The sequence below is a fragment of the Pinus tabuliformis genome, chromosome J (genome assembly GCF_031772625.1).
Source record: "Pinus tabuliformis cultivar Carrire ecotype Pingquan chromosome J, CPIR1, whole genome shotgun sequence".
In the NCBI taxonomy this organism is placed as follows: Eukaryota; Viridiplantae; Streptophyta; class Pinopsida; order Pinales; family Pinaceae; genus Pinus; species Pinus tabuliformis.
Window position 1 is genome coordinate 79,692,848 of NC_142295.1, and position 15,073 is coordinate 79,707,920.

At 38.3% G+C, this 15,073-nt stretch overlaps 1 protein-coding gene across 1 annotated transcript in view; it reads right to left on the reverse strand.

Moving 5' to 3' along the window:
* LOC149225603 (uncharacterized) overlaps window positions 1–15,073 on the reverse strand; it is a 150,356-nt gene that overhangs the window by 26,107 nt on the left and 109,176 nt on the right. The window lies entirely within an intron of this gene.

Genomic DNA, 15,073 nt, shown 5'->3' on the forward strand with positions numbered 1-15,073 from the left:
CAATGATTAGGCAGAGAAGGACTTCCATTCAAGGGTGCCATGTTTGAGGAAGGTGCAAGGGGCAACAAGGCAGATCCAAATCAGCCAAGAAGGATTTGATCAACTAGATCTGATGCAAGTTCTTGTTGTATGTATTTTCCTTAATGGGCTATTATCCCAAGAAAGGAACCCTTGTAGGTTTTGAGTTATAATGAAGAACCGATTTGAAGGGCAGAAATATGTGTGCATGTGATTGTGTGATTGGTGTATTTAATTTGCTTCCACTGGTTATTTTGTTTATATTCAAACTCTAGCCATCTTATTATTCAGTATCTGCATAATTTGTTACGAAGTAATTAACCAGGTGCTAGAATTAGAAATTAACATGGTATTGGAGCCGAAACTTTCAAAATTGATCTTCAAATGATTTTACATAGGCTAGATTCATACAGGTGTTGCAAGGGCCAAGTTTAATCACAACTATGGGAGTCAGCTAGGAAAATTTTGGTTGTACGCGTCCATACAAGTTTTCTTATAGATGATGTGGGAGGAGGGTCGCAACTAGAATAAAATAGTCCACTGAAAGTGACACAGTTGAGACAAAGTTGAGGAATTAAAAAAATGAAAAAAACAGAGAGACAAGGTGAGTCCATGAGTGGCCAATAGAGTTGTTAGTCACCTAGATAGTCGAAAGAGTTGTCGAGATGCTACAAGTGGGAATTGTTGGCAGGAGTCAGCGACAATAGACAAAAGACCATGTATAGTTGCCAGCAGAGGGTCGAGTTGGAAGTCAAGGGAGACAGTCTGTAGGTCGATAGTGGGGTCGGAGAATGGACAAAAGGCAGACGGATCGTGGGGCGAGAAGAAGTGGCCAACAACAAAGCTAGCCACCAACAATAGGGATTGTCAACTACAACGAGTGATGTTTGGGCCGCTAGTGACCAACAATGTCATCGAAGTCGCCATAGGGTGTCAAGCCTTGCAACCAACAGGGAAAATACAGGCCTCACAAGACAATACTTAGTGGTCAACAGGTCCAACTGCCAGTTGAGTAAGCCACTAAGATGTCATTACAGGTTAAAACCACCAAAGGAAAACGTATGGTAGGCACAAGAGATAAAGGGTGCCATGTAGGTAACAGGCCAACAACCACCAGTCACCATTGTCGAATGAATGTATGCAATTTTAACATCCACCAAACTAAAAATAGCCTATGGGACCACCAGCCTCTATGATTTTTCCTTTTGCAATTCAATCCTTCTCTTATTCAAATTGATGATGAGCTATCCCATCCTTCTAACAGTCCCCTTGCTGAAAAGAAAATGCCAGGAAATTGTTGCTAACATATTGCCATAACTGTCTGTGATGTCCCTGAAAGCATCACATTTGAAAATGAAATGTTTTTCCGATTCCATTGCCCTAGAAGTGCAAAACTACACACTTGTTCTTCCCACGCTTCTTTAGGACTTTGCTACCGTCTTGTTTCACACTGAAGTTGATGCAAGTTAGTTCTTAGTTGACCAATAAGAATCTTTGATCTTCCTGGAATGTGAGCTCCAATGTTAGAATGTTAGAAATGCTAAACAACCACGGGGGCCATAGAAAGTAGCCCCTGCATAAGTGTAACAACCTGGCTGCAAAGTTGACTTCGCAAAGTGGGGATAGGACATGGTTACACCTGTCATAGGTGAGGAGAAGGTCAAGTCAGTGAAGCATGACCCTTATAAGACCCTCAAGGCTCGCACGTCTTAATGTGTCATATGTCAAAATGGTCCTAAGCATACAACCCACACCTAAGACCCTTACTCGAGTTGACTTGCATAAGAACCACCGTGACCCATTGACTCACATAAGACTCGTATCAAACTTGCACGGACACATACAAGGTTCGTCCCTAGCAACAAATTTTGATTATTATTATTATTATTATTATTATTTTGAGATCAGATGGAGGGAAAGGGAAAATGGAGGGAAGGAAATGATTTATAAGCAACTCCCTCCCTCTCATTTCTCATTCACTTGTCATTTGGCTCATTTCTAATTCTCATTCACTGAGTGTTGAGTCTTCACTGAAGGAGCTGAGTGACTGCTTTGGATAGTGAAGGAGCTCTTGCATGAGGCTTCACAGACCCAACTTCATTACAACCAAGTAGGTTTCATGAAACTTGATTGTTTGTTTCAAATTTTATTTTATTTTCATTTGAGCCTTGAGGCTTTGTGGCTAAGTTTCTCAACCACACATGGGCCCTATGTGTGGCTGAGTTTCTCAACCACACACGGGCCCTATGTGTCACTGAGAAACTTAGCCACAGGGCTTGCGGGCAGAGAAACATAAATTAAAAAATTTAGATTCTCAAAGTTTAAATTTAGAGGTAAATTTGAAATTATAATTTTATATTTTTTTCTTTCAAATACCATGCCACCAAAGGGCAGTAGAAAGCCTCGTGCTTCAGCATGGACACCTGACTCATTCCCGGTAATGACCACCATGTCAAGTGCAGTTATTGTAATGCCACAATGTATGTGAGCATTAATAGGCTAAAATACCATCTAGCTAGAATTCCTGGGAATGGTATTGTATGTTGTGATCATTTCCCTCCAAAAGTCATTGTTGAAATGGTATCTACTTTGGAAGCGATTAAAGAAAAAATTTCTAAGAGGGCAAGAAGGAAGGTTGAGGTTCCTGGGATAGGTAGTTCTCAAATTGAACCACCAAATCAAAGTGCAGGTAACTCCTCTTCAAGTGTTGTGGCAAACAAGAGTATAACCTCTATTTTCTTCCCTCGTCGTACAACTCTAAGATCTCAACCAACCTTGGAGAGTTTTAATGAAAAGAAGAGAAAGGATGAAGATATGTCAGTGATGACGTTTTGGTACCATAATAATCTTTCATTCAACTATGCAAAGCCTTATTTTTATCAACCCATGGTGGATGCACATTGCAGGTGTTGGCCCTAGATACAAAGCCCCATCTTATAATGCACTTAGGGGGAATGAACTAGATGAGGAGCTCAAGTGTGTTAAGGCACAATTGGAGAGCATTAAAATCTCATGGAAGTTTACATGTTGCATAATTATCTCTGATGGCTGGATAGATTAGAGGGGTAGAACAATAATAAATTTTGTTGTAGCTTGCCCTAAAGGAACCATGTTCCTAAGATCCATTGATGCATCTGCACATGTAAAGGATGCACATTTGATTTTTACATTGTTGGCTGATGTTGTGGAGGAAGTTGGGGTTACAAATGTTGTCGCAGTAATCACAAACAACGCAACAAATTATGTGGCAGTTGGTACGTTTCTTTCTGCCAAATATCACACCATTTTTTGGACTCTGTGCGTTGCCCATTGCATAGACTTGGTACTAGAGGACATTGGGAAGTTGGAGTCCATGCAAGATGTTGCACAAGAGTGTAAACAAATTACCAGGTATATTTATAACTATGCTTGGGTGTTGAACCTTATGAGGAAATTCACAGAGGGTGAGCTTAGTCACCCAACTATCACACAATTTGCTACAAATTTTCTTTCCCTCCAAAGCGTTTTGTATGAGTACCAAGCTTTGAAAAGAATATTTTGTAGCTAGCAATAAATATTTTGGAAAGATAGTACAAAACCAAAAGCATTGACAATGAAAGAATTTGTCCTAAGTGATAGTTTGTGGGAGAAAGTCACTAAGATTATCAACTTCACTGAGCCCTTTATGCAAGTCTTGAGATTGATAGATGGAGAGAAACCTGCAATGCGATATATTTATGAGAGCATGGTCAAGGCCAAAGAGGCCATCAAGAATTTTTGCAAGGGAGATGAATCTAAATATCTCCCTTTATGGCAAATTATTGATTCCAGGTGGGACAAGCAACTACATTCACCATTGCATGTAGCGGGAGCATATCTCAATCCGAGCTTATTCTATAATGAGGGGTCTAACATTCAAAGATTCCTGAGGTGATGAGAGGTGTCATTATATGCATTGAGAAGATGTTCCTAGATCAAGATATTCAGGACAAAATAAACATGCAACGAGATATGTACAAGAAAGCATCTGGCATGTTTGGATTGAGCGCAAGCCAACGTCTCAAGGACAAGAAAATGCCATGTAAGTGCAAATTGTGAGAACTTAGCTTGTAATTTTGCTAATTATTTTTTATATGTTTAGCGTTGCAAACTGATAATCTTTGTTGTTATTTTACAACTCATTGGTGGATAGATTGTGGCTTTGAGGCACCATAATTACAAGAATTTGACATCAAATTTATGAATCAACCCTGCATCATTTCTGCCTGTGAGCATAATTGGTCGGTATTTGAGCACATCCACAACAAAAAGAGAAAGAGGTTAGAGTAGTTGGTTTTCATTTGTTAGAAAATCAGAAAGGCTAAAAGATTTCCTTTATATTGATAATTACTTGTGATATTCTTTTGTTTCATATGCTCTTCTTTTATCTTTAGTTCATCAAGAAATTACCAAAACAATAACACAAAGATCACAGACACCAGATGTAGGCGGATAGCCCAGGCAAAACCCCTATCTAGGGGAAAATCTAGTCAACAACTCTTCCTTAATTATTTCACGAGATGATCCAAGACTCCTTGACCTCGACTCAGACTTCCTCCAACAACAAGGTCAACCCTTTCCTTCTTCTACAGATGATAACCTTCTTGTAACAACTTCAACCTAGATGCCACAACAAAACTTCGACTCTGCAAAACTTCAACCCAGAAGTAGCCCAGCGAAACTTCAAACCAACAGTAGCCCAACAAAATCCTCGACCCAGCAAATAGCCCAACAAAATCTTCAATAAGAAATTCGACTTGCCAACAAATCTCCTCCTCTTCTTGGAATTTTGCACTTATTCTGCCTCCTTCTCTTGGATATCGAACTTGTGTGAGATGTCTTTCCAAATGAATTCGAACTGCTTGTACATATACCCTTTTCGGGAGGTCGAATTATCTTCATGTAGGCCGACTTGGTGTGGAGGTGACAAATGACTTATTTTACTCAATATTAATTATTTTTACATGATTCAAAAGCCCAAGAAGGGTCTCTTTAAATGGACAATGACTCTAATGACTCAAGACAAAACCTAGAAGTCCTCAATGGGGACTTTGACCTAAAACATGATGACCCAAGCATGAAACCCATGCTTTAAAAATTCATAATAATAATAATAATAATTTCTTTTCTTTCTTTTGATAAATACATTTCATTATGACTCATATACAGTTATGAAGACCGAACCTAGTTACATTCTTCAACACTCCCTCTTAACTAGGGAGGCATTCATACATACATATACAAGTACATGGAAGATCTCAAAACACATGAACCATGGAGAGTTTAGGCACTTATGGTGCCACTGACCAAACTCTGACCAGGGAAATCTATCCGCGTGGGACTAAGATGGACTAAAGCTTTCAGCATCTCTAGGTACCATTAGGTTTACTTGCTAACCATCAACCCAGGGAATTAGGTGTGTAATGCAAGGTCAAAGCTCTATGACCAATGCCACCCTCCCTACTACTTCGAGAACTAGACATCAACACATATGTCGATCAAATGTCCTCCCAGGCATTTACACACAATGCCTTAACGCATCAAATCTCTCTAACCTCAAGCATGCTTTTTCAAAAACTTCGAGAGATTTACCTGAACAATCACAACCCCAAGTATTAACAGCGTTTCAAATGCTCATGAGTAAACACAAACCTTTGGGGTCTTCAGACATCTTGATGTTGCTTCACAATTTATAGTAGGACTTAGAGATTTCCCAAACAAGTATTGACAAAGGTTTCCTCAATCATTCAGCTTCCTTTTCTACTTCACATGCAACAACCAAATCCTTCTTTCCTTCTTTCAGCAACACCTCAATATGCATTCTCCAATTTCTTCAGGGTATCCATCATGACTATAATATGCCCTCCCTCTCAACTTGGGAGATATCCTTCCTTTTATTTTGACTCCCTTTTAACCTAGGTAGATTAACTTCTTTCTATGACTTCAAAGAATCTTTCATGGCTTCCATCCTTCTCATCATCATTCATATAACTTCCTTCACCATGCTTATCAACCAGATCAACTTTACGAAGGAACATCTTCATCATCTTGAAGATTATGTACCTGCACAACTTAGACAGCAAGTACAACCAAATACATATATAGAGACACGATCTTAACTATATTAGAATCACACAATAATGGAAGCATCAGACTTCAAACATCAAATACCAAAACTTAGTTATGTTCATAATCAGCAAGAGACACATACTTCTATACTTCAACTTCTTGCTCGGTTTAGGTTATAACCCCTAGATCACATCAGTAACTCAATCAAGATATCAATCTCATTATATCTAGGGCCTTAATATTTCTTTGAGGGATATGACATAATCTACTACAATATATTGCAAACCCTAGAAGCAATTCAAACAAGTATAGTTCTACAATGCATCCAACAACTTTAGAATTCATATGTTAGACTTCTACTAGGATTTAATGCAAACCTTAGATTCCATCTTCGAGAAACTAAGCCTTAGATGTCAACAATTAAAACTAATTACAACACAATCAAAGATATCAACTAAATGACCAACTTCTATTAGGGTTTGTTGCAAACCCTAGATTTTATCATCATCGTGGAAATAATATCATCTCATCATATCCTAGAATATCAAACTTCTATTAGGGCTTAGTTACAACCCCTAGACTTTGCACACTATAAGCATCAACAATTTGCTTAGCACATATATCAACGATTTCATAATCATGCACAAGCATATCAATATCCATTCATTAAGCCCAAGACACAAATATCAATACATTTAAAGTCAGACATATAACAATCTTGATTAGGCTAGGGTTTTGATTAGACAGACAAACATACACCTAGGGTTTCATTCCTAGGAGCTTACTCTTGATACATAAGGGTTTTACTCATAAACCCTAATTTACCAAAACCTCAAGGTCTAGGAACACTTTACCATCCAACCCTAAATGACTGGGGTTTCCATATTAAAACCTTCAAATATGGCATTACCAACAAAAACCCAAACATCGAAAGAATAGTTGTTTCTATAGACTAGGGTTTACCTATTAGCATTGACATACCCTTAGGTTAGGGTTTTATAGGGAACCTATTAGGGTTCCACAAACATAATGATTTTAATGAGGGTAGATTTGATCTAATGATTAATCTCCCAAACAAGAATCTCTATGACTCAAAGGTCCTAGACATAACAATTATTAGTAATGTAAAGCAAATTTATTAGAATGAATGCTTGTACCTTTGTCTTGAAGAGAACACAGCGTAGGATATAAGACATAACTTTGAGTTGCTTTCTAGACCAACCTTATAGGACATCAATTCCAGTGCTTTGTCTTGTGAGATTTTCTTCATAGCCCTAGAGCGTATCAGCGAGCTTTTCCTAAACAAGGAAAATATAAAAAGAAATGTTATTAGCATCTAGTGTAAACACATCTAGATAAAAAAAAGGAAAAACCAAATATGAAAGATAATGTAAGGAGTAAGATACTTATCTTTGGAAAATGGTGAGGGCTCCCTCTTTATCCAATCTCGAGGGATAACTATAACTTTAACAAAACAATTCAACAATGTTTTTCCAAAGCATGTTAAACCTATAAGTACTAAAAATCAAAGCATAAAGGAAAATAATTCAAAACTTTATAGTGGAAGGATAGGGTTCCTAAGAGTACCTAACAAATAAGTCTTTGACTTCGGATTCTTTCTTCTTGTTCTTCTTTGGCGGTCCTTCACCAACAACATTTGCATATTCCCTTTCTCTCTTCTTATTTATTGGATTCTCAAGACAATCGCTTCCATACTGACCCATCTTGTGATAATTGTAGCATTCGATTTTGGATATGTCTATCTTCCTTCTAGGCCCTTTAGACTTCTTGAAGTTTCCTTTATTCTTGTGATGAGCGGAATAGGCATTTGAAACTTTCTCCTCTTCATTCTCTTTGTTTCTCACTAATGAAATTTTGAATTCTTCTTGACTGCATGCATTCCATAGCTGTTTGAATGTAGGAGTTTCCTTCCAACTATTAACACCTAATGAAAAAGCACTCCAAGATGTTGGTAATCCTAGAAGTGTAGTGATTACAAGTTCCTTTCCAGGTAATATCTCATCGAATGTCTGGAGTTCATCTTTGATTCTAGCTATTCTCACAAAGAGGGATGCCACAGTGTCTTCCTTTGTCATCTTTATAGATCATATTTCATTCTTACGACTTGCAATTAGACCAAGATTCTTGATTGTAAATAATTTGATACATACCTTGAGCAGAATCTATGTTGGATTTATATGGGATGAGATTATTCTTTATTCCATCCACCATTAGTGTCATGGCTAATATTTTTGATTCTCTGAACTTTGTCTCTTCCGCATCACTTGACTCATTTGTAGGCTTCTTTACTTTTCCTTTGACTAGCTCCAAGACTTTATTCTTTTTGAGGATGAGGTTTATCCTCTTCTTCGATGCCCTGTAGTTGGATGCTCCTTATTTGTTTTCTCCCTTCATTGAGTTAGACATTGTACCTGAAGATGGTAGACTTGACTTCTTATATGACCCTGATTCAAACTTCTTAAAACTCCTTATTCTCCTCTTAATAGATCTTCAAGTTGCCTTTTCCTTCCTTCTTCACCTTAGCTTTAATACCATCTTAGAAAATCAGAGAGGCAGAAAGATTTTCTTCATATTGATAATTACTTGTGATATCTCATGTTTTCTTATGTTCTTCCTTTATCTTTAGTTCATCAAGCAATTACCAAAACAATAACACAAAGATCATAGACACCAGATGTAGGCAGACAATCAGGGAAAAAAACCCTATCTAAGGGAAAACATTTCTTTTATTTCTTTTGATAAATACATTTCATTATGACTCAAATAAAATTATGAAGACCGAACCTAGTCACATTCTTCAACATCATCTACTACAACCTTTGAATGCTCATAAAACAACTGTAGCCAAAGGATCTAGATCCAATTTTATTGGATCGTATTGATTTAGAGTCTGATTGGGTTGTGGAGGAGTCCCCTGATTTGAGTTGGCTTGATGAAGAGACTAAGGATCTCTCTAGTTTGCCATCTCAAATGGAAACTCCAAATACACCTGCCTCACAGTTGCTTCAGCCTTCCGATGTTGGCACTAGCTCCTCGAGGGCTTATTCTAGGCGTAGTTGTGCATGAGACTCAAGATTGTTATGAGACTATGACTTATCATTTATGACATATGTATTTCAATTTTGAACTTGCTGCCATTTTTTATTTTGATTATGAAATCATGATTCCTTTTCTTATTCACTATCTAAATGTTTTTCTTACAAAAATCGAATATGTCATGTTGTACTATCATAGCTATGAGATGATGTTATGAATTATTGCATATATTGTGGTTTTATAACTTATAAGGATTGGAAATGTCATTAGTTTCCTTTTTGTGCTTGAAATTTACCATATTTTAAGTTTTGCCAATATTTTTCAAAGCCTTATACGAGTCTTGTACAGGTCATTCCCGATTCTTATATGAGTCATTGAGTCAATAGCTAGACGAGTCTTGTACAGGTCATTCCCGATTCTTATATGAGTCATTGAGTCAATAGCTAGACGAGTCTTGTATGAGTATGAGTCATGCAACACTAGGTCGAGCAGCCGTGGGTACACTCAAACCATGGAAGAGTACCAACAAGACACTACCAAATAGCTCTTGTAGACATAGTTGAATAGTGGCCTAAAGGAAGATAGTTGTCAAGGCAAGGAGCAAGGGAATAAAAGGAAGATTCGTTGCCATGATACAACGGGCCTGCAGAAAATAGTAACTTAGTCATTGATAGCATGAAGGTTTAAAGGGTGGGTCGTAGTTGCGATAAGCAAAAAAAAAAGCAGAAAGGTGATTACATATGGGTATGTGGCATGCACAGTAGTTGCGCAAGAGTGACCTAGTTGTTGTAGTAGTGTGGTGGCAAAGCAAGGTAGGAAGGACAATACCGAATTTGCCAGTGTGATTGGCAAAGGTAATCCTTCAGAGAGAAAAAGGGAGACCATACCAATCAGGATTAATTTTGTGAGTGTTTTAAAGGACCAAAGCACGGATCCACAAGAGACCTTAGCGGTTTATAAACCAACATTTACTTTTGTGGGTGATAGGACTTAGCATTATTAGATCTAGAGATGGTAGCAACAATTCTTAGATCCGAGGACCAATTGGATGGAGCATCAAATTTCCTGCCTTGGAAGGCAAGGGTTACTTTGTTGTTGAAGGAGAATACCTTTGGAAGATTTTGTATAAGGAGATCCAATTGACAATAGATCAAGCACAATTAACGACCCATGAAAAGGAGGACATTAACGCTCAGTGTTTCGTCATGGATGTCATGAAGGATCAACTCATACCTTACTTGGCAGGGAGGAAAACAACCAGGGAGATGTTCATAGCTCTAGTGGACCTATTCCAAAACAACAACATGAACAAGAAGAAGATCTTGAGAAACAAGCTTAGATCCATCTAGATGCCAAAGTCTAATAATATTACCAATTACTTCATGAGGATCACCAAGTCACAGGATCAACTTGCAACCACTGGAGAGAAAGTGGAGGATGTAGAACTTGTGAATGTGGCACTGAATGGTTTTCCCAATTTATGGGAACCATTTGTCAAAGGAATCTGCCCCCAAGAGAAACTTACCAATTGGGAGAGGCTTTGAGAAGAGTGCATCTAGAAAGAGACTAAGGCCAACAAGCAGGAATATAAGAGAACCTAGCCTTGCTCGGTATGGCCGAGAGTCACAAAGGAAAGGGTTCCAAAGGTAATAGTGAGTGGCAACTTCTCAGACGGGTAAGAAGGAGGACTTGAGCAAGATCAAGTGCTTAAATTGCCACAAGAGTGGACCCTGTTACCCGCCACCTGTGGGCGACACCGATAGGATAAATTTTTCTCCTAGACGGTTCTAAGCCCGTAGCCAACAACCACCAGATAGCCCACTGAGCCATTATCTTTGCCACCTGATCTAGACATTATGCACCCTCGCTCATCTGTCATGATTGTATGTTTGAAGATGGATCTTCCAACCCCGAAGGTATGGCCTTCATTATGTGGCTGGGTATTTTTGCTTGCTTGGCATGGACACTTCTGGGCATGGATTAGTGGGGGGATTCGACGAAAAGGATCGGCTTGGTTTGTACTCGTCCCCTTGTCCTACTTGTTGGTTAACCTTGTATCCTAGTCTCATGGGATCTCCTTTATTGGCCACTAGCATTAGGAGCGACACTACATGGTAAATCCCAATTTTGGTTGCATAGTTCCGCTTCCCGATGCCACATACATCACTCCCCTCCGCTCATTATAACCCCTTTTCACATGTTTCCCATCCAAGTCCACATTTGTCCATCAGGTCAAGGAGTTAGCCAAGAAATATTTTGTGCATCCAACCGAAGAAGAAGAAGGATGAAGAAAGACGAATCATCTCAAGCATATCTCTCTCTCTCTCTTTGACTTCGCATGTGTGACTTTCTGGGCATCTTCTGGGTAGCAAATCGAACTTCTAAGCAGCAGGGCCAAAATTTTGGGTAGCAAGGCCGAGTCTCTGGGTAGATTCTGGGAGACCAAAATTTGGCCTAGGCAGATTAGACAAGGCCAAAGTTCCTAGGCTTGACTAGAGGGTTGTTTGACTAGGTTTGACCATCAAGATGACTAGCGGAATTAGGTGTATTTCTAGTTGAACTGAAGAATTTCTTTAAGGAAAAGGTTGTTCGTTTTCCCCCAAGTGGGTTTTCCTAGGATAAATCTTTCGTTGTCTTTGAGCATTGTGATCTTTACTATTCTTATGCATTTATGGTTGAATTTTTGCAGTGCAATTGCTTAATAATCAACTGCAATTGTTAAAAGAATATCTACATCATTAGAAGTAATTATCATTATTTCATAAATTAGTGCTTGTATCTATTGCACTTGAAAAATCAACATGGTATCAGAGCTTTGGTCAAGAAATGGACATTGAGATCACTCTTGAAGAAACTTTAGTAAAGGATCATTGTTGAAGGCCTACATCTACAATTGAATTGTCTATCTATGATCATGGGTTCTCTATGAAGTCAAATAACAAGTTGGAAGGAGCTACAAATTTCAGGGCTTGGAAAAAAAGGATTGACCTCACGCTTGCAAAGAATGATGTCTTGGATATTGTGAAAGGAAAAGTTACTAAATTGTCAGATGATGAAGGGAAAGCTAAATATGAGAAGGAAGATATCACAGCCAAAAGTATTATTGTAGATTCCATCAGAGATCATTTGATTCCATATGTCGCAAATCTTGACACTTCAAAGAAGATGTATGATGCCCTAGTTGGATTATACACCATCAACAACATTGGTCAAGCAATGAGTTTGAAGAATGAGCTTCGTGATGTTAAAATGTCAAGAAATGATACTATAGCCTCATATTTCATGAGGATCTCTCAACTAAGAGATCAACTTCAAGCAATTGATGAAATCATTTCCAATAAAGAACTTGTGACTACAACAATTAATGGTTTGCCTAACTCATGGGATTCGTTTGCATCTAGTATCTGTGGTAGGAAGGAGATTCCAAGTTTTGAAGAACTATGGATCTCATGTACTCAAGAAGAATACAAACTTATATAAAAAGGAAAGATTCAAAGATCTGAAGAAGGTGACTCTCAAGCATTTGTAGCACGTTCCAAGAATTTTGGAGGAAGAAAGAAGTTTGGCTTCCAAAGAAGAAATGAAGGTAGAAGACCTGCTCCTCAAGGAAAGAAAGATATGTCGAAGATTCAATGTTATCGTTGTCACAAATATGGTCATTTTAAAAACCAATGTCTTGAAGGATCAAATGATATGAAGAGAGGGAAAGCAACATGTTATCACAACAGATATTAATGTCAGATGAACATCTAAAGAAACCCAAGAATAAAGATTTAGGTGACAAAGATTTCTTCTATTTTTTTGCTCCTACAGGTTTTGTTGCAGATAGCAATGATTTGCTACTAGTACATAGTAGTGCCTCAAGACACATGATAAGGGATCATGACAATCTCACAAGTCTAATGGAAAAGAGACTATCACAAAACTTAGAGCTCAGAGATAAAAACAATTATGTAATCAAAGGCGTTGGGAAAACATCCATTGAGCTAGAATCAGGTGAACACATTCATCTTAGCAATATATTATATATACCGGGTTTCAAAAAGAATTTGGTTTATTTTTCATGTTTGGAAGATAAAGGACATAGAGTAGCATTTGTTGATGGAAAAGTCCTCTTATGGCCCAAGGGCTCAAGTATAGACCCCACTAGAGTAATAAGAGTTTGTGAAGGAAGATTGTATAGACTTGAAACAACCAGCTCAATCATTAGTGCATAATGACATCAATTCATGTGAACTATGTCATGGAAGATATGCTCACCTTGACTATAGAGCTTTGCCAGCTTTAATCAGATGGTTTCAGGTGTTCCAGAATTGCAGATGGAGCATGAAGGAGTATGTAAAGGTTGTGCGCTTGGAAAGAATGTTAATAAATCTTTTCCAAGTAGTGAAAGTAGGTCCAAGGAAATATTGGAACTAGTTCATTCTAATGTCCAGTAAAAAGTCTTCCCTACCTTTGTAGGAGTGGCTAAGTAGTCAACCCTATTAGGTGCTTACAACCCCCAAGGGGTGGCGGCATTTCAAAGGTCAACCTTTCTATCCATAAGTGTTAGGGCAAGTGGCAATGGAGGGGAAGGACTTCATGGCCAAGAGCCATGGTCAAAGGACCAACTAATGGATGTCGACATTTTGAGTGTATAAATGTAATGGAGGGAGCAATCATGGAGGCATTAGTTACCCTTCTTGCCTTATTTTTTCCACCCCTATGGTGCATCTTTTACTCCTTTTTTACAATTTTTTTTTTTTTCGTGCATAGCTCAAGGATCAAAGCTTGTTGTCTATGATATAGCATTTGTTTTACCCCCTAAGATGAGACAATTTCTTGCTCATCAAGGTTGGGACACGCAAGGGCTCCTTTCGATGAGATAGGGCATCAAGTGCTCCGGAACTGGGTGATGGCTAATGAATAAGGTAGAGCTCAAGCTAGGATTTTTCCCATGTGCTAAGTTATGTCCCAACCATCTTTTGCATTTTAACTTTTATTTTTCTTTCATTGTGGCCATCTTTTGCTTTTTCGTTCTTTTAGCTACACCAAACTCCAGGGCAATGTTTTCTAGCTCCATTCAAGGATATGGATAAGAGAGTGCCAAATCCCAATGAACAAATAACAATTAACCTGAAGAAAGGAGATGATAACAAAGGTGATAACATGACATGGAAAGAGTTACGTATGGTAGAGGAGAGTGGACATGCTATTTCGATCCAAGTATTTCAAGTAGTGCCCCTCCTATAACCCTAAGGCCTTAGAAGATGTCCCAATAGACTAGGGCTAATGATTAACCCCCTTCATAAGGTGAGAGAACAGGTTTACCGTCAAGATCGGTCAATCGTCCATATCACCCCTTATCCATACTAAAAGGCGTAAAAAATTAAGTAAAATCACTCTATTGCAAAATGATCAAGTAACCGACTATATTTCAAAATGATCAAAGTACATGTTGAGTGGTATCCCAACTTCATCCAAGAGGAATGCCAGATGGTGAGTGGTGCATGACTAGTGCAAATGGTGGAGGAGTTGGCATATCATCATCAACAAGTAAAGGTGTACGGTTGTTGATTGGTTGGCTATCCAAGATAGCATAAAAAAATTTCTCCTATGGAGTTACCCATTTTGGTGGGTAAAAAGAAGTTAAGAACCACTCTCAAATATCCTGAAACAATTAATGGTAATGTTAAAAATTTAAGTCAAAGTGACTCTCCTTTATCTTACCTTTTCTTAAGAAATTTATATTACTATTAATTACCAACATCATAAACTCCTAAAAGCTCTATCCCCTATCTTTGTTCTATCTTCAAGGGTAGTTGGACAAAATATCAAGGGGAAAGGGGGCACCCAAGTGTCCCCCTTCTAGGTGGTGGTGCACCTAGACACCCTTTTTTAGAGAAAATTGAAATGCATCAGCTACACTAGC